We start from the raw sequence: 22,596 nt of genomic DNA, 5'->3' as shown, positions 1-22,596 counted from the left end.
AAGACGAGGAGATCAAAAATCAGGCAACTTGCAGAATTACGAAGTAATGGCCTCCCATTATTGGTCCCAGGTTGGTTGAGTCCAAATCCCAAGCTCTTTCAGCCACACCACACTATGAGCCATATCCAACTCTAAGGAGACACCTGAAATTTATCCTCACTACTTCTCAAGAAGCCTTGAAGCCAGAGACAAATAGAGTTCCAAGAAACCCAACCAAAGGATACATTAGCACCAAGAGTCTGGCTGGTCCATGCAAGACTTTTACAGAGATGCCCGTGTGTCCGTAATACACCGCATTTGTACAGAGTACCCTCTCCAGTCAACCCTCTAAGACTACACGATTTTACCACTTCAGAAGAGTTGTCCAGAGAGAGTCAGAGTAACGCTGCAACCCTGCCATCCTGTGCTATTTCGCTCCATAGATTCAAATGTGGCCCTCACAGTGCCAATACCTGCAGTTGGCCAAGGAATCACCTGTGCTGGAGAACTGACTTCTCACAAGCCATAAAGCACATCAGCTGGAAGGAGTGTCTTCAGAGCCAGAGCAGAAGCAGTAAGTACACAGGATGAAGGCCTGTCCAGGAAAGGAATGAGTAGGTCCTACAAATCACCCATTTCTCCCTCAGAGCACCTCAGAGCCCTGCTACATGCCTCCCACAAGCTACAAGGAAAGAGCCTCGGTGAGGGTACACAGTTCCTGAGCCTCAGGCTAGAAAATTCCCTGCCCAGCTTCTCCCAGCGGTGGAAGCAAAACCACATGGAGCCCATTAAGAGTTCCCTCGGTCTCCCATCACCACCACCCCTCTAGGGCAGGAGCTATCGTGCGGGGATCAATTTTAAAACCAATTGCTTTTTAACAATGAGCTTTCTTGTTCAGACTCTAGCCTTGAACAACAAAAAAGGTGAACTAGACCTCTGTTTACACAAATGAAGAAGGAGAACTCAGAGGGAACACTCTCCCTTGGGCTAGAAATCTAACTGCTTGTAAAGAACTTCCTGTTTTCAGAGTCACCTTCTTTTGCACACGCGTTCTGATTGCGCCCATAACAAACTCTCTTCCTTGGGCAAAGTGAACACAAGGAATGGCTTAAATATCGCTACTGAGGCACTGCTGCCACTGCTTTAAAAATCATGCCTTCAGAGCCACTTGGGGGGTATGGCCGGCCAGCTGCAGGCAATCACAGGCCAGGAGCCAAACCCCAACTAGCCACTCATTACCTTCTCCTCCCGAAGTTTCCTGAATTTCTGCTGATGGCGTCCCAGAGGCCCCACCTCTTCCTGAATGTAGCATGAGCTCACACAGCAGCCCTGGGCACACCACAGGCTTGGCAGAGGGACCAGCTGAATCAGCGGGCCTGCTCCCATGTCCAGGAGGAAGTCTCCAACCTGCAGAGCTTTGGTTCCAACCTTTCGAAAGCCCTGCCCTATAGCAACATGACTATGTGCTGGTGATTCCCCTGACTGGTGCTGCCTCTGCCATCAAAAGGAAGAAAAATATCTGGGTCTGGAAAAGCTGTTGTCATGGGCTAGAGCCCAGCACAGAAAGGCAAACATCTGTCAAGAGCAAGTATTGATATTTATCGGCTGTCTGCAGACAAGGCTGCATCAGGACTTTTGAGCAAAGGACTAACAAATACCTTATAGCAGGGTCATCTAGCCAACTAATGGCCAGTGAGGGCATAAGCAGGAAAGCCAGTTAGAAGACCATTGCAATAACCCAGATGGAACATGACTGTGCTTGGACCACAGTGATGGTCCAATTCTGGATGTATTTTGAAAAGTGTGGAGCTGGCAGGGTGTGTGACAGATCAGATATGGGCACAATAGAAAGAGAGGAGTCGAGGATGACTACAAAGTTCTCGGCCTGAGCAAAACCTGAAGGAATGGAATGGCCGTTAACTGAGATGAACAACAAGAGGACATGTAGGGGAGAGGGGAATGGATATTGGGGGTGGGATCAGCCTGAACATTTTTCATTTGAGATGTTTCTGAGACATCAAGAGTTGGTAGCAAGAAAGCAGTTTGATATGAGTCTGGAGTTTGAAAGAGAGGCCTAAACTGGAAACAAATTTGGGAGTCAACAGAATATAGGTGGTATTTAAAGCCATGAGACTGAATGGAATCATTAAGGAAATAAGCAAAGACTGGAAAGAAAAGAGGTCCAAAAGTTAAGACTTGAGCTCATAAAGTTTAGGGGGAACGAAGGTGAGGAGGAACTAGCAAAGGAGAAAGAGCAACCTAAGATGTAGGAAAGTCACTGGCTTTAAGACAGGACGTTAGGTTGTTAGGGGCCAACTGAAGAAAATGCCTCAAAGAAGAGCGTGTGATCACCTTATCACAGGCTCCCAACAGCTTAGGTAAAATGAGGACAGAGACTTGACCATTGGATTTAGCAATGTGGAGTCATTGATAAAAGTGGAGTGGTAGGCAAAATGGAGGAAAGAAATTAGAGGCAGCCATTATGAACAACTCTTTCAAGCAGCTTTGCTGCAAAGGGTATCTTAGCTTTCTAGTGCTCCTGTAACAGAAATATCACAAGTGGGTGACTTTAAAGAACAAAGTCCAAATTTAGGGCACTGGCATTAGGGAAAGGCTCTCTCTCTGTCACCTCTTGGGGAAGATCCTTGTCTCACCTTCTGTAACCATGGTGTTCCTCGGTTCCTTGGCAATCCTTGCATATGCTTCTGCCTTCTCCAGTCTGTGCTCAGTTGTCTCTGTATCTATGCTGCTCCTCAGTTCACTCAGAAGTGATTAGGTTTAGGACACACCCTACATTGATATGGCCTCATTAACATAACAAAGACCCTATTCCTAAGTGTGATTACATCCACAGGTATAGGGCCTAGGATCCCAACACATATTTTGGGGGGACATAATTCAATCCATAACAAAGGGCAAGAGAGGAACGGGGTGCTAGCTGGTGGGAGAGAGTCAAGAGAGAATGTTTTTAAGATGGCAAAAATAACAGCATGTTTGCATGCTGATAAAAATGAGCTTGTAAAGAGTGAGGAAATAAGGATGAGAAGTGAGAGAAGTGCAGGAGCTCCCTCTTGACTTCTTGCTGATGGATGGCTTGAGAGCACTAATGGGCAGGATTACGCAGAGGGCAATGGCACGCTCCTGGCCCTTGCTGACGGCAATCTATAGAGGAGTGGTCTTATACCTTGAAGAGAAACTCTAGCCCCTGGTCATGAGGGTTGGCCTTGCCCTTTTGGCTAGAACAGCACAATCATACCAGACACAACTCAATCACGTCAGCCAAGAGATAAACATATGCCACAGTTAAGGAGGGGTCCTTTGGTCCAGTGATTCTCAACCAAGCAATACCACCCTATTACTGGCATTAGGAAGTGCAGGGAATGGGATTTGGGTTTTCATAGTACCCAGGAGATGTTTGAGAAGCCCGGTGACACAAAGCTTAAGTGCTCGGCTGCTAATCAAAAGGTCAGTGATTTGAACCCACCAGCTGCTCTGAGGGAGAAAGATGTGGCAGTCTGCTTCCATAAAGATTACAACCTTGGAAAGCCTATGGGGCAGCTCTACTCTGTCCTATAGGGTCACTATGAGTCGGAATTGACTCGACAGCAGTAGGTTTGGTTTTTGGTTGGGAGATACTACTGACATTTAGAGGGTAAGAACCAATGATGCTAAGCCTCCAGAAATGCAGAAGATAATCCTGCATGAAGAGCTGTTCTGCCCAAAACGCCAATGGCATCTTTGTCAAGAAAACGCTATACGCACCATTCCTTGGCCTTGATTTTCAGCTTGATTTTATCTTGTCTCCCTTGAACAAATTTCACCATCTCAAGTGGTGGGATGCCCTGCATTTTGGATGACTCGTTAGCATACATGGGAAGACTGTTTCTTTGGGCTCTGTGCTAGTTGGCGTAAGAAGCTGAATGGTATAGTGGTTATAAGCATGGACTCTAGTTAGACTTTCAAGGTTAAAATTCTGCCTCCATTAATATCTACTTGTGTGACACTGGTCAGCTCCCTCCACCCCCATTCCCATGGATGTGGGTAATGATAACTCCTCCCTCATAGAATTGTTATGGGGATGAAATGAGATAATGTATTTACAAGGCTAAGGGCTCAATAAGTGCAGTGATTTTAACTATTTGAGAAACTTAACCCAGATTTAAATTAAATCTGGATTTAAATGTTTTAGTAGCAGAGACAGTATGATAAAAGTGGAATGAGGATCGATTGGGATTTAGAAAACCAAGCTTCAAAACCCAGATTTTCTCCAAAACAGGCAAAAGTACAGAGACCAAAGTTTATTAGTGGTTACCAGGGGTGGGAGGGAGGGGAAAAAAGGAGGTTAATGGCGATGTGAAAATCACATTGATTAGGGATAGGGTTGCACAGCCGATTAATGTAATTGCTGTCAATAACTGGTACACCTGTAAAATGTTGAATTGGCAAAAGTTCTGTGATAGATAGTTTACAACAATGACCAAAAAAAAAAAGAGTAGCTGAGGGTGCTTATGTATAACCAAACACCTCATGGGATTTAGTTCATTGGTTTGGAGTGTAGGGTCATGGTTTCACTGGACATTCCAGTTAATTGGTCTAATAATCTATTCTATATCCTAGTTCGTTTCATAGTGCCTGGGGTCTTAAAAGCTTACGAGCAGCTATCCAATGCACAACAACTGATCCCTATTTACCTGGAGCAACAGAGGAAGAAGAGTCAGGAATAGGAGGAGGATATGTAATGTATGGCTAATTGCCTCCATGAACAATTGCCTCCTTTGCCATGAGACTAGAAGAACTGGATGGTGCCCAGCTACCGCCCTGAACACTTCGATCAAAGGTTCCACAGAAGAATCCTGATCAAAAGGGGTAAAATGTAGAACAGATTTTCAAATTCTAATGGACTCCTGATTTTCTGGAGCCATGGAGGCTGAATGAGCCCCTGAAACTAATACCCTGAGATAATCTTTAAACCTTAAACCAAAAATACCCCCTGAAGTCTTCTTAAAACCAAACAATAGCTTAGCTTAACTAGTAAAGAATGTCTGCCTTGAGCATTATGCTCTTTTAATAGCTGTCTACATGGGATCAAACTGACAATAGCAACTTGAACCATTAGACAGGAACCTTAGGGGGCAATGAGTTTATGTTAATGAGGAAGGAACAACTCAGGAAAGGATGATGGGAATCGTTGCACAACTCAAATGATGTAATCAATGTCACTAAATTTTAAGTGTAGAAATTGTTAAATTGGTGTGTATTTTGTCGTGTATATTCTCAACAACAAAATAAATAAAATTTAGGGGGAAAAAAACCTATTGATAAGCAAAAAAAACAAATCTTCTACTTTTTTACCTATGAGATCGTAGGCCAAGCAGTTAACCTGAGTCCCGTTGTTTCACACTAGAAAATGTTAATAATAACAATACGTCCTTCACAGAGTGAGTGTAAGAATTCAAAGAAATTAGGAAGTAAAGTGATTTGAACGCTATAAAGAGTGGTACAGATGTAAAGTACTCGTCACGTGCCCTGTCTAGGTAGAACCGCCTAAAATAAGTATATTACACCCATATGTTTGAATTTTTTTCTTCACTTAGGATGAGACAATTTCCTCTGTGATTAACAGTAATCAACGTAGAAAGAAACCTTACTAATATCAAGGATGCATATTAAAATATCAAGAGACCATTTTTCACTTAAGATGTTGGCGAAGATCCAAAAGGCAGAAAATGTTCAATGTTGGTGAGGGAAGCAGGCTTTGTATACATACACCGTGGGTGGGAAAATTAATTGATACAATATTTCTAGCAGACAATGTAACAAGAGATATCAAAAATTTCATGTATACACATATATACATACCTATGTACATATAAAGGAAATAATTGTACGCACAAGAAAGCTGTACACAAATGTTTATTGCTGGATTCTTTATAATGGATAAAAAATTGCAAATAGCCAAAATGTTCTTTAGTTGAGAATTGGTTAAATAAAAATGCCAAATCCATACATTGGAATGTGTGTAGTCGTTACAAAATATCAGATAGAGCTATGTGTAGTCTCCTAGAAAGATATTTGTATCAAATTACTGAGTGAAAAATAGCAAATTAGTGAACAGCTCTCTCAAATTACTGAGTGAAAAATAGCAAATTAGTGAACAGCTCTCTATGGTAAGATCTCATTACTGCAAGAAAAATATACAAATATTGGATAGGTACATTTTAAACATCTGAAAGAATATATACTAAACTCTTAAGCATCAGTGATTATCTATGGAGAAGAGACTAGGTGGGAGGGAGAGAAAATATTTTCAACTTCTATTTAGAGGTGGCACCATTTTGGCTGAATGTCAAATGGCCAGGTGTTAAAATACAGCAAAAGAGGAAATAATAGCCTATGCATAATTTCACATAAAAACTTAATTGTTATTATAATTTTATATTAAAACTATGGTGAGATTTTACGGAGTCTTGGCAGTGTAGTGGTTAAAAGTTTGGCTGTTACCCAAAAGGTCAACACTTTGAATCCACCAGTCACTCCTTGGAAACCCTATAGGGCAGTTCTACTCTGTCCCACAGGGTAGCTATGACTTAGAATCATCTCGACAGCATGGGTTGTTAGGAGTTTATGGTGAAATTTTAAGTGCTGACATAGAGTGCAGAAATGGTTTTTCAGGATCATCAGCTTAAAAGGATACTCCATTTCCCTTGTACTTCCATTTGTGTCACTGTATAAGTTGTTGACTTTCAACCAAGGTAGGTGAGGAGCAAGGCGATTGGGGGAAGAATCTCATTTTTCTCTAACAGTGTCCTTTTTCTTCATTCTTTTTATGTTCTCAATTATGTCAGTATCAAGAATATCATAGATGTTGTCTATGATTTTGGGGTGTTTTCTGCTTTTGAAATTTTGAGGTGACAAAGTTGACACTCTATCTTTCATCCTCACAAAGTGTGGAAAACTCCCAAATGAAACATTTCTTGAAAGACTTATGACTTAAATAGAATTGAATATTTAAGACCTAAAAACAATTCTGAATGGTTGTTTTATTTAATTTCATGAATGTTATTACAACAAACAATTTTATAAAATTATATTTAATTACATAACCTAACCTATGCCTTTTTGTCACGGCATTGTTCGTTCCCAAAAAGGATATATTTGAAGACTGTATGATTGTCTATGTAGAAATTCCAAAGCATCAGCAAAAAAAAAAACTCCTGAAGCTAATAAGCAATTATAACAAGGTTGAAAGATGATTCAAGGTTAATATACAGAAGTCAGTTGCTTTCCTATATACCAGCAATGAACAATTGGAATTTGAAATTAAAAAACACAACACTATTTACATTAGCACAAAAAAAGAAATACTTAGATATAAATCTATAAAAATACATACAAGATCTTTATGTGGAAAACTACAAAACTTTGATGAAAGAAACCAAAGAAGATCTAAATAAATCAAGAGATAGTCCATGTTCCCCCCACGTGTCTGTCAGTTTGTTGTACTGTGGAGGCTTGTGTGTTGCTGTGACGCTGGAAGCTATGCCACCGGTATTCAGATACCAGCAGGGTCACCCATGGAGGACAGGTTTCAGCTGAGCTTCCAGACTAAGACAGACTAGGAAGAAGGACCCAGCAGTCTACTTCTGAAAAGCATTAGCCAGTGAAAACCTTATGAATAGCAGAGGAACATTGTCTGATATAGTGCTGGAAGATGAGCCCCCCAAGTTGGAAGGCACTCAAAAGATGACTGGGGAAGAGCTGCCCCCTCAAAGTAGAGTCAACCTTAAGGACGTTATTGGAGTAAAGCTTTTGAGGCCTTCATTTGCTGATGTGGCACAACTCCAAATGAGAAGAAACAGCTGCAAACAACCATTAATAATCGGAACCTGGAATGTATGAAATATGAATCTAGGAAAATTGGAAATTGCCAAAAATGAAATGGAATGCATAAACATCAATATCCTAGGCATTAGTGAACTGAAATGGACTGGCATTGGCCATTTTGAATTGGACAATATAGTCTACTATGCTGGGAATGACAACTCGAAGAGGAATGGTGCTGCATTCATCGTCAAAAAGAATGTTTCAAGATCTATCCTGAAGTACAACGCTGTCAGTGATAGGATAATATCCATACGCCTACTAGGAAGACCAGTTAATACGACTATTATTCAAATTTACACACCAACCACTAGGGCCAAAGATGAAGAAATAGAAGATTTTTATCAGCTGCTGCAGTCTGAAATTGATCGAACATGCAATCAAGATGCATTGATAATTACTGGTGATTGGAATGGGAAAGTTGGAAACAAAGAAGAAGGATCAGTAGTTGGAAAATATGGCCTTGGTGATAGAAACAATGCCGGAGATCAAATGATAGAATTTGCAAGACCAACGACTTCTCCATTGCAAATACCTTCTTTCACCAACATAAACGGCGACTATACACATGGAACTCACTAGATGGAACACACAGAAATCAAATTGACTACATCTGTGGAAAGAGATGGTGGAAAAGCTCAATATCATCAGTCAGAACAAGGCAAGGGGCTGACTGGGGAACAGACCATCAGTTGCTCATATGCAAGTTCAAGCTGAAACTGAAGAAATTCAGAGCAAGTCCACGAGAGCCAAAATATGACCTTTAGCATATCCCACCTGAATTTAGAGACCATCTGAAGAACAGATTTGATGCGTTGAACACTAGTGACCAAAGACCAGACGAGTTGTGGAATGATATCAAGGACATCATCCATGAAGAAAGCAAGAGGTCACTGAAAAGACAGGAAAGAAAGAAAAGACCAAGATGGATGTCAGAGAAGACTCTGAAACTTGCTCTTGAGCGTGGAGCAGCTAAAGCAAAAGGAAGAATTGATGAAGTAAAAGAACTGAACAGAAGATTTCAAAGGGCCTCTCGAGAAGACAAAGTAAAGTATTATAATGACATGTGTAAAGAGCTGGAGATAGAAAACCAAAAGGGAAAAGGACGCTCAGCATTTCTCAAGCTGAAAGAACTGAAGAGAAAATTCAAGACTCGAGTTGTAATAGTGAAGGACTCTATGGGGAAAATATTAAACAACACAAGAAGCATCAAAAGAAGGTGGAAGGAATACACAGAGTCATTATACCAAAAAGAATTAGTCAATGTTCAACCATTTCAAGAAGTAGCATATGATCAGGAACCGATGGTACTGAAGGAAGAAGTCCAAGCTGCTCTGAAGGCATTGGCGAAAAACAAGGCTTCAGGAATTGATGGAATATCAATTGAGATGTTTCAACAAACAGATGCAGCACTGGAGGTGCTCACTTGTCTATGCCAAGAAATATGGAAGACAGCTTCCTGGGCAACTGACTGAAAGAGATTCATATTTATGCCTATTCCCAAGAAAGGTGATCCAACTGAATGTGGAAATTATAGAACAATATCATTAATATCACACGCAAGCAAAATTTTGCTGAAGATCATTCAAAAACGGCTGCAGCAGTATATCGACAGGGAACTGCCAGAAATTCAGGCCGTTTTCAGAAGAGGACGTGGAACCAGGGATATCATTGCTGATGTCAGATGGATCCTGGCTGAAAGCAGAGAATACCAGAAGGATGTTTACCTGTGTTTTATTGACTATGCAAAGGCATTCGACTGTGTGGATCATAACAAACTATGGATAACACTGCAAAGAATGGGAATTCCAGAACACTTAATTGTGCTCGTGAGGAACCTTTATATAGATCAAGAGGCAGTTGTTCGGACAGAACAAGGGGATACTGATTGGTTTAAAGTCAGGGAAGGTGTGCATCAGGGTTGTATTCTTTCACCATACCTATTTAATCTATATGCTGAGCAAATAATCTGACAAGCTGGACTGTATGAAGAAGAACGGGGCATCAGGACTGGAGGAAGGCTTATTAACAACCTGCGTTATGCAGATGACACAACCTTGCTTGCTGAAAGTGAAGTGGACTTGAAGCACTTACTAATGAAGATCAAAGACCACAGCTGTCAGCATGGACTGCACCTCAACATAAAGAAAACAAAAATCCTCACAACTGGACCAATGAGCAACATCATGATAAACGGAGAAAAGATTGAAGTTGTCAAGGATTTCATTTTACTTGGATCCACAATCAACAGCCATGGAAGCAGCAGTCAAGAAATCAAAAGATGCACTGCATTGGGCAAATCTGCTGCAAAGGACCTCTTCAAAGTGTTGAAGAGCACAGATGTCACCCTGAAGACTAAGGTGTGCCTGACCGAAGCCATGGTATTTTCAATCACATCATATGCACGTGAAAGCTGGACAATGAATAAGGAAAACCGAAGAAGAGTTGACGCTTTTGAATTGTGGTGTTGGCAAAGAATTTTGAACATACCATGGACTGCCAAAAGAATGAACAAATCTGTCTTGGAAGAAGTGCAGCCAGAACGCTCCTTAGAGGCAAGGACGGCAAAACTGCGTCTTATATACTTTGGACATGTTGTCAGGAGGGATCAGTCCCTGGAGAAGGACATCATGCTTGGCAGAGTACAGGGTGAGCGGAAAAGAGGAAGACCCTCAACGAGGTGGATTGACACAGTGGCTGCAACAATGAGCTCAAGCATAACAACGATTATAAGGATGGCGCAGGACTGGGCAGTGTTTCGTTCTGGTGTGTGTAGGGTCGCTATGAGTCAGAGCTGACTCGACAGCACCTAATAACAAGTCCCGTGTTCATGGATAGGAAGATTCGACATTGGTGAGATATCAGCTCTTCCCAACTTGAGCTACAGATTCAATGCAATCTCAATCAAAATTTCAGCAAGATACTTTGTGGATATTGACAAGATAATTCTAAACTTTATATGGAAAGCCAAAAGCCCCAGAATAGCCAACATAATATTGAAGAAGAACAGTCAGATTGACACTACTCAACTTCAACTCTTACCAAAAGTTACAGTAATCAAGGCAGTGTGGTATTACTGAGAGAATAGACAAATAGATCAATGGAACAGAGTAGAGAGACCAGAAATAGACCCACACAAATACAGTCAATTGCTCTTTGACAAAGAAGTAAACTCAATGAAGAAAGGATAGTCATCTCAACAAATGGTGCCAGAAAAATAGACATCTATATACAAAAAAAAAAAAAAGGAATCTAGACATTGACCTTACACCTTCCACAAAAATTACCTCGAAATAGATCATAGATCTAAATATAAAACAAAAAAATGTACAACTTCTGGAAATTATATAGAAGAAAATCTAGGAGACCTTGGGTTTGGTGATAAGTTTTTAAATACAACACCAAAAGCATGATCCATGAGAGGAAAAACTGATGTTAGATTTCATTTAAATTAAAAACTTCTGAGAGTCAGGAATAGGAGGAGGATATGAAATGTGTGGCTAATTGTCTCTATGAACAGCTGTCTCCTTTGCCAGGAGACCAGAACTGGATGGTGCCCAACAACCATTACTAAGCATTTTGATCAAAAATTCCATAGCAGAATCCTGACCAAAAGGGAGAAAATGCAGAACAGAATTTCAAATTCTCATGGACTACAGATTTTCTGGCACTATGGAGGCGGAATGAACCCCTAAAACTATTGCTCTGAGATAATCTTTAAACCTTAAACCACAAATAGCCCCTGAAGTCTTGTTAAAACCAAACAGTAATTTAGCTTAACTGGTAAAGAATGTCTGCCTTGAGCATTGTGCTCTTTTAAGAACTATCTATATGGGATCGAACTGACAACAGCAGCTTGAAACATTAGATGGGAACCTTAGGGGGCAGTAAGTTTATGTTCATCACAGAGGAACAATTCAGAAAAGGAGGATAGGAATGCTGCAAAACTCGAAGAATGTAATCAATGTCACTAAATCGTCTGTGTAGAAACTGTTGAACTGGTGTATGTTTGGCTGTGTATATTCTCAACAAATACAAAATAATTTTTTTTTTTTTAATATTCAAAACTTCTCTTCAAAAGGCACTGTTAAGCAAATGAAAAGAGAAACCACAGACTGGGAGAAAGCCTTTGCAAAACATATCTGATAAAGGATTTGTATCTCTTAATACTCAATAAGAAAACAAAGAACCCAATTAAAGAGTGGGCAAAAGGTCTCAATAGACATCTCACCAAAGAGTATATACATATGACAAATAAATATATGAAATGATGCTCAACATCACATGTCATTAGAGAATTGCAAATTAAAACAACAATGAGATACCATTACACACCTACTAGAATGGCTAAAATCCAAAACACTCACAATACCAAATGCTGACAAGGATGTGGAGTAACAGAAACTTTTATTCATTGCTCAGGGGAATGCAAAATGGTACAGCCACTTTGGAAGACAGTTTGGCAATTTCTTACAAAGCTAACCAGTCTTAACCTATGATCCAGCAATCCCACCCCTAATTATTTACCCAAATGAATTAAAAATTTATATCCACACAAAAACCCGCACACAAATGTCTATTGCAACTTTATTCATAATTGCCAAAAAATGGAAGGAATCAAGATTCCTTCAATAGGGAAATGAATAGACAGTGGTACCTCCATACAGCAGAATATTAATTTAGATTCCTTCAGTAGGGAAATAAACAAACAGTGGTACATCCATACAACAAAATATTGATTCAGCGGTAAAACAAAATGAACTATCAAGTAACAAAAAGACATGGAGGAATCTTAAATGCATATTGCTAAGTGAAAGAAGGCAGTCTGAAAAAGCTACATGATTTCAGCTATATGACATTCTGGAAAAGGCAAAACTACAAAGACAATCAGTGGTGTCTAGGGGTTCAGGCAGAACAGTGTGGGGAGACAAAAGGAAGGAATGAAACGTGGAGTACAGGAGATTTTTAGGCCAGTGAAAGTATTCTGTGTGATACTGTAATAGTGGATACACGCACTATGCATTTGTCAAAACCCATTGGACTGTACAACACAAAGAATGAACCCTAATGTAAACTATGGGTTTTAGTTAACAGTAATGTATCGATATAGATTCATCCATTATAACAAAGGTACCACAGGAATGCAAGATGTTAATACTTGGGGAAACTGAAGGAGAGAGCTATATGGGAACTCTCTGTACTTTCTGCTCAACATTTTTGTAAAGCCTAAAGTTTCTCAAAAAAAGTCTAGTAATTTTTTAATGAAGAATATGTTTTTTTCCTAAAGTTATCTAGTTAATATACTCTCTCCTTCCATTCATATTAGTTTTATTTATTTGAAAGTTCATCCCTTTTTGTGTAAAATGCATCACTTTCACTTTTTATTGTAGCACTTGAGTCTTGCAATACTTTTACTTCAACCGATAGAATTTCAATATATAAAGCACGAAAGAAATTCTCAGTCCAAGTCACAACCCCATATACAGCGTGCCTATATTTCAAAACAGATGTTTAGTTATTGTCATAGATTGAGTTGTTTCCCCCAAAAATGTGTGCCAACTTGGCTAGGCCATGATTCCTAGTGTTGTGTGATTATCCACCATTTTGTCAACTGATGTAATTTTCCTATGTGTTGTAAATCCCACCTCTATGATGTTCATGAGGCAGGACTCAATCTACAAGATTAGGTTGTGTTTTAAGTCAATCTCTTTGAGATATAAAAGACAGAAATAAGCAGAGAGAATGGGGGACCTGATACTACTAAGAAAGCAATGCCAGGAGCAAAGCGTGTCCTTTGGGCTCAAGGTTCCAGCACTGAGAATTTCCTAGACCAGGGGAAGATTGATGACAAGGACCTTCCTCCAGAACCAACAGAGAAAGCCATCCCCTGGAGCTGGCGTCCTGAATTCAGACTTCTCGCCTACTAGAAGGTGATAGAATAAATCTCTGTTTGTTAAAGCCATCTGCTTGTGGTATTTCTGTTATAGCAGCACCAGAAAACTAAGACGGGTATCAATAAATCTGAATGCTACGCCTCAGTTATCTTACTGCTGTTGTTCTGATGATTAGACACGATGCAATCACATAATCATTGATCACACACCAATTTAAGCATATTAAAAATGACATTGAAGTCAGCATCACCCATCCAGCCTTCCAAAGGCTAAGCCCAAAGCTGAAGCCAAATATCAGATCTAGGTCGAATACTAAGGCCAAAGCTGACTTTTGGTGCATCTCTAACTTATTCTTTTCTACACCATTTGGAATTTTTATAAGAAGCATGTATTTCTTTCATGATTTTAAAACAGATATGTCTACTAAAATCATACACACACACAAAACTAGTGCACCACCCCACAAGGGGGGGAAAAAAAAGATGTCTGAATAGGAACACTGGGTTGAACTTCTAAATACTTCCCAACGTTTTGAAGGAAGAGGGGTTGTTACTGATCGTGATTTGATTATGGGTCATACTATCTTACAGCTTCAAGTTCCCTCAGACCACGCAACCCATCCTGCCTTCCACTCAGAAGCTCACTGTGGAATCAGCGTCTCTCTGCCATCAGTCTCCCCTCACTCAAACCACACTCCAACGTGCCACCAGAGGCAGGTGGCTCAGACACTCGTCTGAATACATCTAGTCCCTGCGCAAAACTTTCTAGGGCTTTTTTCACTTATAGAATGTCATGGATTGAATCATGCCCCCAAAAAATATGCGTCAACTTGGCTAGGCCATGATTTCCAGTATTGTAGGCATAAAGAAAAAAAAAAATTTCTTTTTTTTCTTTCTGATTGTCCACCATTTTGTCATCCAATGCGATTACCCTATGTGTTGTAAATCCTACCTCTATGATGTTAATGAGGCAGGATTAGAGGCAGTTATGTTAATAAGGGAGGACTCAATCTACAAGATAAAGGTGTGTTTTAAACCAATATCTTCTGAGGTATAAAAGAGAAGTGAGCAGAGAGATATGAGTGGCCTCATCCCACCAAGAAAGCTTATCCTTTGCACCTGAGGTGAGAAGCTCCTTGACCAGGGAAGGTTGATGACAAGGGCCTTCCCCAAGAGCCGACATAGAAAGAAAGACTTCCCCTGGAGCTGGCACCCTGAATTCAGGCTTCTAGCCTCCTAGACTGTCAGAGAATAAATTTCTCTTTGTTGAAGCCATCGACTTGTGTTATTTCTGTTATAGCAACCCTGGATAACCAAGACACAGGATAAAGCCCAACTAGTTAGCATGACACGTAATATTTTCCAAAGTGTGGCTCTGTCCTACCTTTTCAGTCTCCTCTCAGGCACTGCCGCCTTGCAAACCATGCTTCCAGCACCCTGGACTAGGAAGTATACAGACTTCTGTTCACCCTGTTCCCTTTACCTACAGTGCTCTTCCTGGTGAGCTTGGACTTGTCCATCAAGATCCAGCATCAACGTCACCTCGGTGAAGCCTTCTTCTACATGTTCCAGTAGAATTCCTTTCTCCTTGCTGCCAATATAAACAGAGTTGCTCCCCTCACTAATCTTCAAATTCCTGAAAGCAAGGACCACATCTTCACCACCCTTGATCGCCCAACCTGCTGCATAGTTCTGGTGAATACCTCCTTTCAGCAAATAGAAGAATCTCAGAAAATGTCAAAAGAATGAATAAGTGAATGAATACTAAAAAAAAAAAAAAAAATTGCCGTTGAGCCAATTCTGACTCATAGCGATCCTATAAGACAGAGTAGAACTGCCCCATAGGGTTTCCAAAGCTGTAAATCTTTATAGGAGCAGATTGCCACATCTTTCTTCTATGGAGCAGCTGGTGGGTTCGAACTGCCAAACTTTCAGTTAGCCACCTAGCACTTAACTGCCACACCACCAGGGTTCCTTGAACAGATGAATAAGTGTGTATAAATAGTACCAAGTTTTTGTGTGAATCTTACACCCACCTTGAAATTAAAGGGAATATTCTGAATAGGTCACAAAGCCAGAGTTGAAAATCACTGGACCATCAGTTTTCAAACCTCATTCTCCAGACCTTCAAGTTCAAGGTAGAGACCAAGGGCCACCGTGGGGTGCCAGGAGAAACTGAGGGCCCTCCCTACTCACTCACATCCAACAGAGTAGATCCTCTCTGTTCCTGACATGTAGATGCTGGGTAACATTGTGATTGCAAGAGGAGTGGGTGGGACAGGGCTGGCAGGGGAGAGGGGGATATTTCTGCTGTGAGAGTTTGAAAACAACTAGAACCAGTCAAGAGGCCACCTGTAATGTGGGTTTGTAAAGGGCATTCATTTTAAATTCACAGATAGATGGCTTTTACTTATTTATACCCTGTGTAATCACCACCTAAATCAAGCAAAGAATCATTTCCAACACCCCAAGGACTCCCTCATACTCCTCGCACTTATACACCCCAGGGATAACCACTGTTCTGACTTCTTTCCCCATGGATTAGTCTGGCCTTGTCTTAGGTATCTAGTGCTGCTATAACAGAAATGCCACAAGTGGATGGCTTCAACAAACAGAAGGTTATTCTCTCACAGTTTATTGTTGTTGTTGTTAGGTCCCATCGAGTCGGTTCCAAATCATACCAACACTACGTACAACAGAACGAAACACTGCCCGGTCCTGTGCCATCTTCACAATCAATGTTATGCTTGAGCCCATTGTTGTAGCCACAGTGTTAATCTTGTCGAGGGCCTTCCTCTTTTTTGTTGACCCTCTACTTCAACAAGCATGACGTCCTTCTCCAGGGACTGAGCCCTCCTGATAATGTGTCCAAAGTATGTGAGATGAAGTCTTGCCATCCTTGCTTCTAAGGAGCATTCTGGCTATACTTCCTCTCACAGTTTGGGAGGCTAGGAGTCGAATTCAGAGGGCCAGCTCTAAGGAAAGTCCTTCTGTCTCTGTCAGTTCTGGGGAAAGGTCCTTATCTTCAATCTTCCCCTCCTTCTTCTTCATTCTTGGTGGCATGGGGTCCCCTGTCTCTCTGCTTGATTCTCTCTTGATTTTCTCTTTTATATCTCAAAAGAGATTCACTCAAGATACAACCTAATCTTGTACACTGAGTCCTGTCTCATTAACATAACTGCCTTTAATCCTGCCTCATTAACATCATAGATATGTTAGACAATCACACAACACCAGAAATCATGGCCTAGCCAAGTTGATACAGATTTTGGAGGGACACAATTCAATCCATAACAGGCCTAGTTTGAAAATTCCTATAAATTGAGTCATATAGTATGAACTCTTTGTCTCTGGCTTCTTTCTGTCAACATATTATCTGGAGATTCATTGATGTGGCTGTGTTTCATGTAATTGTTGTAAAAGCCAAATAAAATATGAGAGAAGAAATGAATTTGGAAGACATAAAATACAAAACTATGTCAGAGTCTCAAGCAGTCTGTAGATTGTAAGCTCCTTGAAAGTAAAAACCATGTCTTCTTGATTTTTGTATTTCTATCTCTCAAAATGATGCCTCGCTCAGTAAATTTTAGTTGAATTGAAAATTATTGTTATTTCATATACCATCTGGCCTATTTGGCCTCCTCCTACCTTCCAACACAACCCTGCCCTGCTGAACTCTGTCCTTCGTCTTTCTCTCTGGGCTTTGCCCACAGGATCTGTCCCTGTTTTCTCCAAATCCAGACACTAGAATGACTCACTCGGGTGGAAAGAAAGAAGGGAGCTGGGAGTGAGTGGAGCTGGCTGGCTCAAAGACCTGGACAGAAAACTGTCAGGAGAGAACCTTGGCCAGGCTAGGGAAAGGGCTAAAAGTAGCAAGACTAGGCACCATGATCAGACAGGAGACAGCGGCTTGCCCAGCGGAGCCCCTGGCTGGGGCTCCAGACCCAGGAGCCGGAGCACGGAGCCCACTGGACTCATCTGGGGCCCCCAACCTCGTCTCCTCAGTTTACAGCTCACTTCAGCTGTCGGGGCACACTGTCAGTCCAGCTGTTACTGAGCAATGGATTCCTGTTGCCAAGATATGGATTTGGTTTTAATAACAGTTAGTGCAAACACTGTAAATTTACTGCTGCGAGAGAGAGTTTTTGAAAACGTCCACTCTGGCTATAATTTTTCAGCCGCGCCAGCTGTTTGTGCTCAGCTCATACCTGACATGGTGCTTTGAAATAGCAATCACTGTATTTATAAGAAGGCAAGGACTCATAAATATGTCACAAGTGGAATATACAACGCCATATTTCACCATTTTCTATTTTAAAATTGTGAGTTATGGCTGCAGAAATGCACGCCCATTAAAGGTGATATGATGTATTTTCTGCCCTGTTCAGGAGTCCATCCATCATCGAGACAATAAAGAAAACCGCACTTACTTTTTTCCTGTCGTCTGTAATTTATGATCCCCAAAAAGCTGTAACCTTTTGGCAGGCTTTGCAGAAACCGCTAGCACTGTTAGCAACTAAATAACCTTTTATAAGGTTTTAAATGTGTTGCTACAGTCTCAATGCACTTGCTGTATTGATCCAGAAATCTTGGGGGGAAAAAAAAGGGAGGAGGAGGCATGGAAGATGATCTATACCAAGATCGATAACGGCATATAGATTGTTGAAAGAAGCTTCTAATGATTTTTGCCAGCCGTCATCTTTCAGCACGCCACGCCCTGTCTCTTAGGCTTCAGTCTTGGCTCAGAATTGATTGACCTTGCATTCCAGCTGCCTCCCCCTCTTCCCTCCTGTTGAGGAGCCAGCTGGGGAGAAGCAGAATGCATTGGCCACCACCAACTATTTGCAGAAAAGCCCTGAGAACCGCAGAGCTGGAAGGCACCTTCAGCACTACCTCGGTGTAAACCACCCACCCATTGCCGTCCAGATGAGGAAACCAAGGGCCGACAAGCTGATATGACTTGCCCAAGGTCGAACAGCAATTTTAGGAGCAGAGCTCGGAGTAGGATTCTACCTTCCCACTTCTCAGGTTTGCCCCAAAGGAAGAGGGTGTGGATGGAGCAGATGAACACATTTCTGCTGATCCAGTGAACCTGCCTGGCAGTGAGGTGTAGTGGAAAGATAATGAGCTTGGGAATCAGATAGGCCCAGGCTTGAATCCTGATCTCATCTCTTACCCCCTTGGCAGATTACTAACCTCTCTGGGTCTCTGCTACTCCACCTACAAAATGGCAATCATAATCTACCGTAAAAGGTGGTAGAGAAGATTAGCTACATCATGTCTGTGAATGCTTCCTGTAAGTGAGGATGGTGAGACTTTGGCTCATTTACTTGGGACGTGTCATTAGGAAAGACCAATCAGTAGTAAACGGCATCATGGCTGGAAGAGTAGAAGGTCAGCAAAAACGAGGGAAACCCCCCATGAGATGAATTGACACAACAGCTCCAACGATGGACTCAAGCATACCAATGATCATGAAGACAACACAGGATCGGGCAATGTTTCATTCTGTTATACATAAGGTCACCATGAGTTGGTGCCGACTTGACAGCAACTAACAAGTGAAACACCTAGCCAGCAGGTAGTAGGTGAACAGTAGAAATACCCAGCTGCTGTTATACCCCATTCGGCCTCCTCTCATCCCCAGTATTTTCTGGGTTCTCCTTCCTCTCCCTTCACCCCAGCTTGTCCTCCAGGATTACAGTGATGGAAACTTCCAGAGAGGAACCAGCCTCAGAAAATTTCCCACAAAGTCTTTGTTGCAGAGCCCTCTCCTTGATTGTCCAGATGGAAGTAGCTGAAAGGAATATTAATTTTTCCTCTCTCTAAGCATAAACTGGAGTCACTGGGTAGTGCAAACAGCTAACACACTTGACTTTTAGTCAAAAGAAAGGTGAGAATGCCTCAGAAGAAATGCTTGACAATCTACTTCTGAAAAATCAGCTATCGAAAACCCTGTCTTAGTCATCTAGTGCTGCTATAACAGAAATACCACAAGTGGATGGCTTCAACAAACAGGAGTTTATTCTCTCACAGTCTACTAGGCTGCAAGTCCAAATTCAGGGCATCGGTTCCAGGGCAAGGCTTTCTCTCTCTGTTGGCTATGGAGGAAGGTCCTTATCATCAATCTTCCCCTGGTCTCGGAGCGTCTCCACACAAGAACTTTAGGTCCAAACGCCTCACTCTGCTCCCAGCACTGTTTCTTGATGGTATGAGGTCCTCCTGCCTTTTTGTTCACTTCTCTCTTTTATATCTCAAAAGAGATTGATTCAAGATACAACCTCATCTTGTAGGTTGAGTCCTGCCTCATTAACATAACTGCCTCTAATCTTGCCTCATTAAATCAAAGAGGTAGGATTTACAACATATAGAAAAATCACATCAAATGACAAAATGGTGGACAATACACAATACTGACCTACCCAAGTTGACAGATATTTGGGGGGGACATGATTCAGTGACAAAGTCTACTCTGATACTCATAGAGTCTTGAGTTGGAGTCGATTCCATGACAACTGGTTGGTTGAAGAGTAAACTGAGCCAAGCTCCCAGAGTGGAGGGACCAGGCCTGCACAGTTCCCTTTGCAGGTGCCCACAGGAGGCCGTGTGTAATTAAGCTTTTAACACTTGGTGATGATAATTTGCCGGTAAAATTTTTTCTTGTGAAACAGTCAGATTGTGATGTGTCTTAGCATAACCATGGTCAGGGGACTTTCCAAGAAGTCAGCCTGACTTCTCAAAACCAACATATTTAACCTCTGAAGCAAGGTCAACAAACTAAGGCCTGCAGGACAAACCTGGCCCTCCACTTGTTTTTGTTAATAAAGTTTCATTGAAACACAGCCACACCCATTGGTTGGTTGATGTATTGTCTGTGGCTGCTTTTGTGCTACTATGCAGAGTGTGACAGAGGCCACATGACACACTGAGCATGGCTGACACTTTACAAAAAATATTTGCAAACCCCTGCTCTCAACTCCACCCAACAATACCAGATGCCAGAGAAGGCTCCTGAGTAGAAAGAAATAAACAACAATAATGACTATGTGGATGGTGGTTTGTTCTTTACAACATGCTTTCGCAAACATTATCTTGAGTAAATGCCATGGCAATCCTGGGAAATGGAGATTCTGATTATTCCTGTTTTACAAAGGAGCATGCTGAGGCCCAGAGAAGCAGAATAATTTGTCCAAGATCACACAGTCAGAGGCAGAGCTGGAAATCGGGCCCAGGGTAGGTGGTCTAAAGGAGCCCCTGTGGGCGGCGCAAATAAGCACTTGGCTACTAACCAAAAGGCTGGCGATTCTAATCCACCAGCAGTGACTCAGAAGAGAGACCTGGTGATCTACTTTCAAAAAATCAGCCATTGAAAACCCTATGGAGCAGTTTACTCTGACACCCAAGGAGTCACCGTAGGTTGGCGTCAACTCACCAGCAGCTGGTTTGTTTTCTTGTTTTGGGTTTTGTTTTGTTTGTTTTTGTTCATTTAGGTGATGTAAGAGCCCAAGTTTCTTCACTATTCTTCCCCCTATGCTCCCTCCAGTGCTACCACATACCAGCTGGTGGCCTTGGGCTGGTCACTTTGCCTCTCTAGGCCTTAGTTTCTTCACACCCAAAATGAGGAGACCAAAAACACCAAACCCCTTGCCATCGAGTCGATTCAGACTCGTAGCGACCCTAAAGGACAGAGTAGAACTGCCCCCTACGGTTCCGAAAGAGTAGCTGGTGGATTTGAATTGCTGACCTTTTGGTTAGCAGCCATAGCTCTTAACCACTATGCCACCAGGGTTTCCAAAATGAGGAGGAGAGTCACTAAAAAGCTGTCAGGTTCTAAGATGCAAAGGGACTCTCCAAGCAAAATCCATAACACTGGCCCCTTGTAAACCATCTCCTGGGCAGTAACTCTATGTTCCCCTTACCCAATCTGGCCTCTGTCCGGCCCATGGACAGGCCATAGGAGAAGCTGGTGAGGCAGGCCTTTGGAAGAGAAGGAAGGGAAGGAGGAGCTCCATTTAGCTGACTGGCTCTCGTAGGTGCACCCAGTGCCCCTGGACGCCAACAAGCACTGTCAGAGCACTTCGGCATTAATAGCAGGCACGCAGCAGACCCTCCCTGGCTCCCTTGTCCTTCAGGCTTCATAGAGACAGCTGAACAAGATGGCAATGCCTCTTAGTGATGGGCTGACCCTCACACCTACTGAGGAGGGTGGTGGGGGCAGGTAATAATAGGGGTAAGAGCAGTCACCCTTTGTTATCTGTCCTGCCATCTCTCTGCACTGAAGTCACACTCTCTCTTCCTGCGCTCTCCCAGAAAAAAAAAAAAAAAACCCAAATCATTATTAACATTATAAATAAAAACGAGAGGCAAGTTATTAAATATAAAATATGCGAAGTTCCTCCCAGAACTCGCCGGGCAGTTCATAAACGTGACGGCTTAATTTTGCTGCTGATCCAGGCAGCTGATGAAGCATCTCCAGCTCATGGGCTAATTGAAGTTGTTAACGAAGTGGAGGCGAGAGATGATTATGGGGCAGCTTCTCTCCTGCCCACGGGGGATCAGAAGGGTGGCTCTGGACAAAATGGCGCCTGCAATCTCTACCATGTCACTGCAACCACCCCCACCAGCAGGGGCTGAGGTATCCAAAGAGGGGACACCTTTGCTGCACTTACTCTCTCCTCCTCAGTCTAGCTCTCAGCGCCTCCATCTGGAACCCACTTTAAGAGCTAAGAGGGGACCCTCCCCCTCACCTAGAGAAAGCCATTCTCAAACCGAGGTTGAGATAGGTCTAGATAGCATTGGTGTTAGGCCAACGAGAGGGATTCTCGCTCTCCAAAACCTTCATC

The 22,596-nt window shown here is 42.1% G+C and overlaps 1 long non-coding RNA gene across 8 annotated transcripts in view; it reads right to left on the bottom strand.

Annotated features, from left to right (window-relative positions):
* Nucleotides 1-22,596, bottom strand: part of LOC126065328 (uncharacterized) — a 303,221-nt gene that overhangs the window by 194,933 nt on the left and 85,692 nt on the right. For all 8 annotated transcript variants that reach the window (XR_007514833.1, XR_007514827.1, XR_007514825.1 and 5 more), the window contains exon 3: nucleotides 15,138-15,344. This is a non-coding gene — a long non-coding RNA (uncharacterized LOC126065328). The remainder of the gene's footprint in view (nucleotides 1-15,137; nucleotides 15,345-22,596) is intronic.

This window comes from Elephas maximus, chromosome 22 (assembly GCF_024166365.1).
Source record: "Elephas maximus indicus isolate mEleMax1 chromosome 22, mEleMax1 primary haplotype, whole genome shotgun sequence".
Taxonomy (NCBI): Eukaryota; Metazoa; Chordata; class Mammalia; order Proboscidea; family Elephantidae; genus Elephas; species Elephas maximus.
Note: the sequence above shows the minus strand (reverse complement) of the source record. Positions and strands in the feature narration are given on the sequence as shown.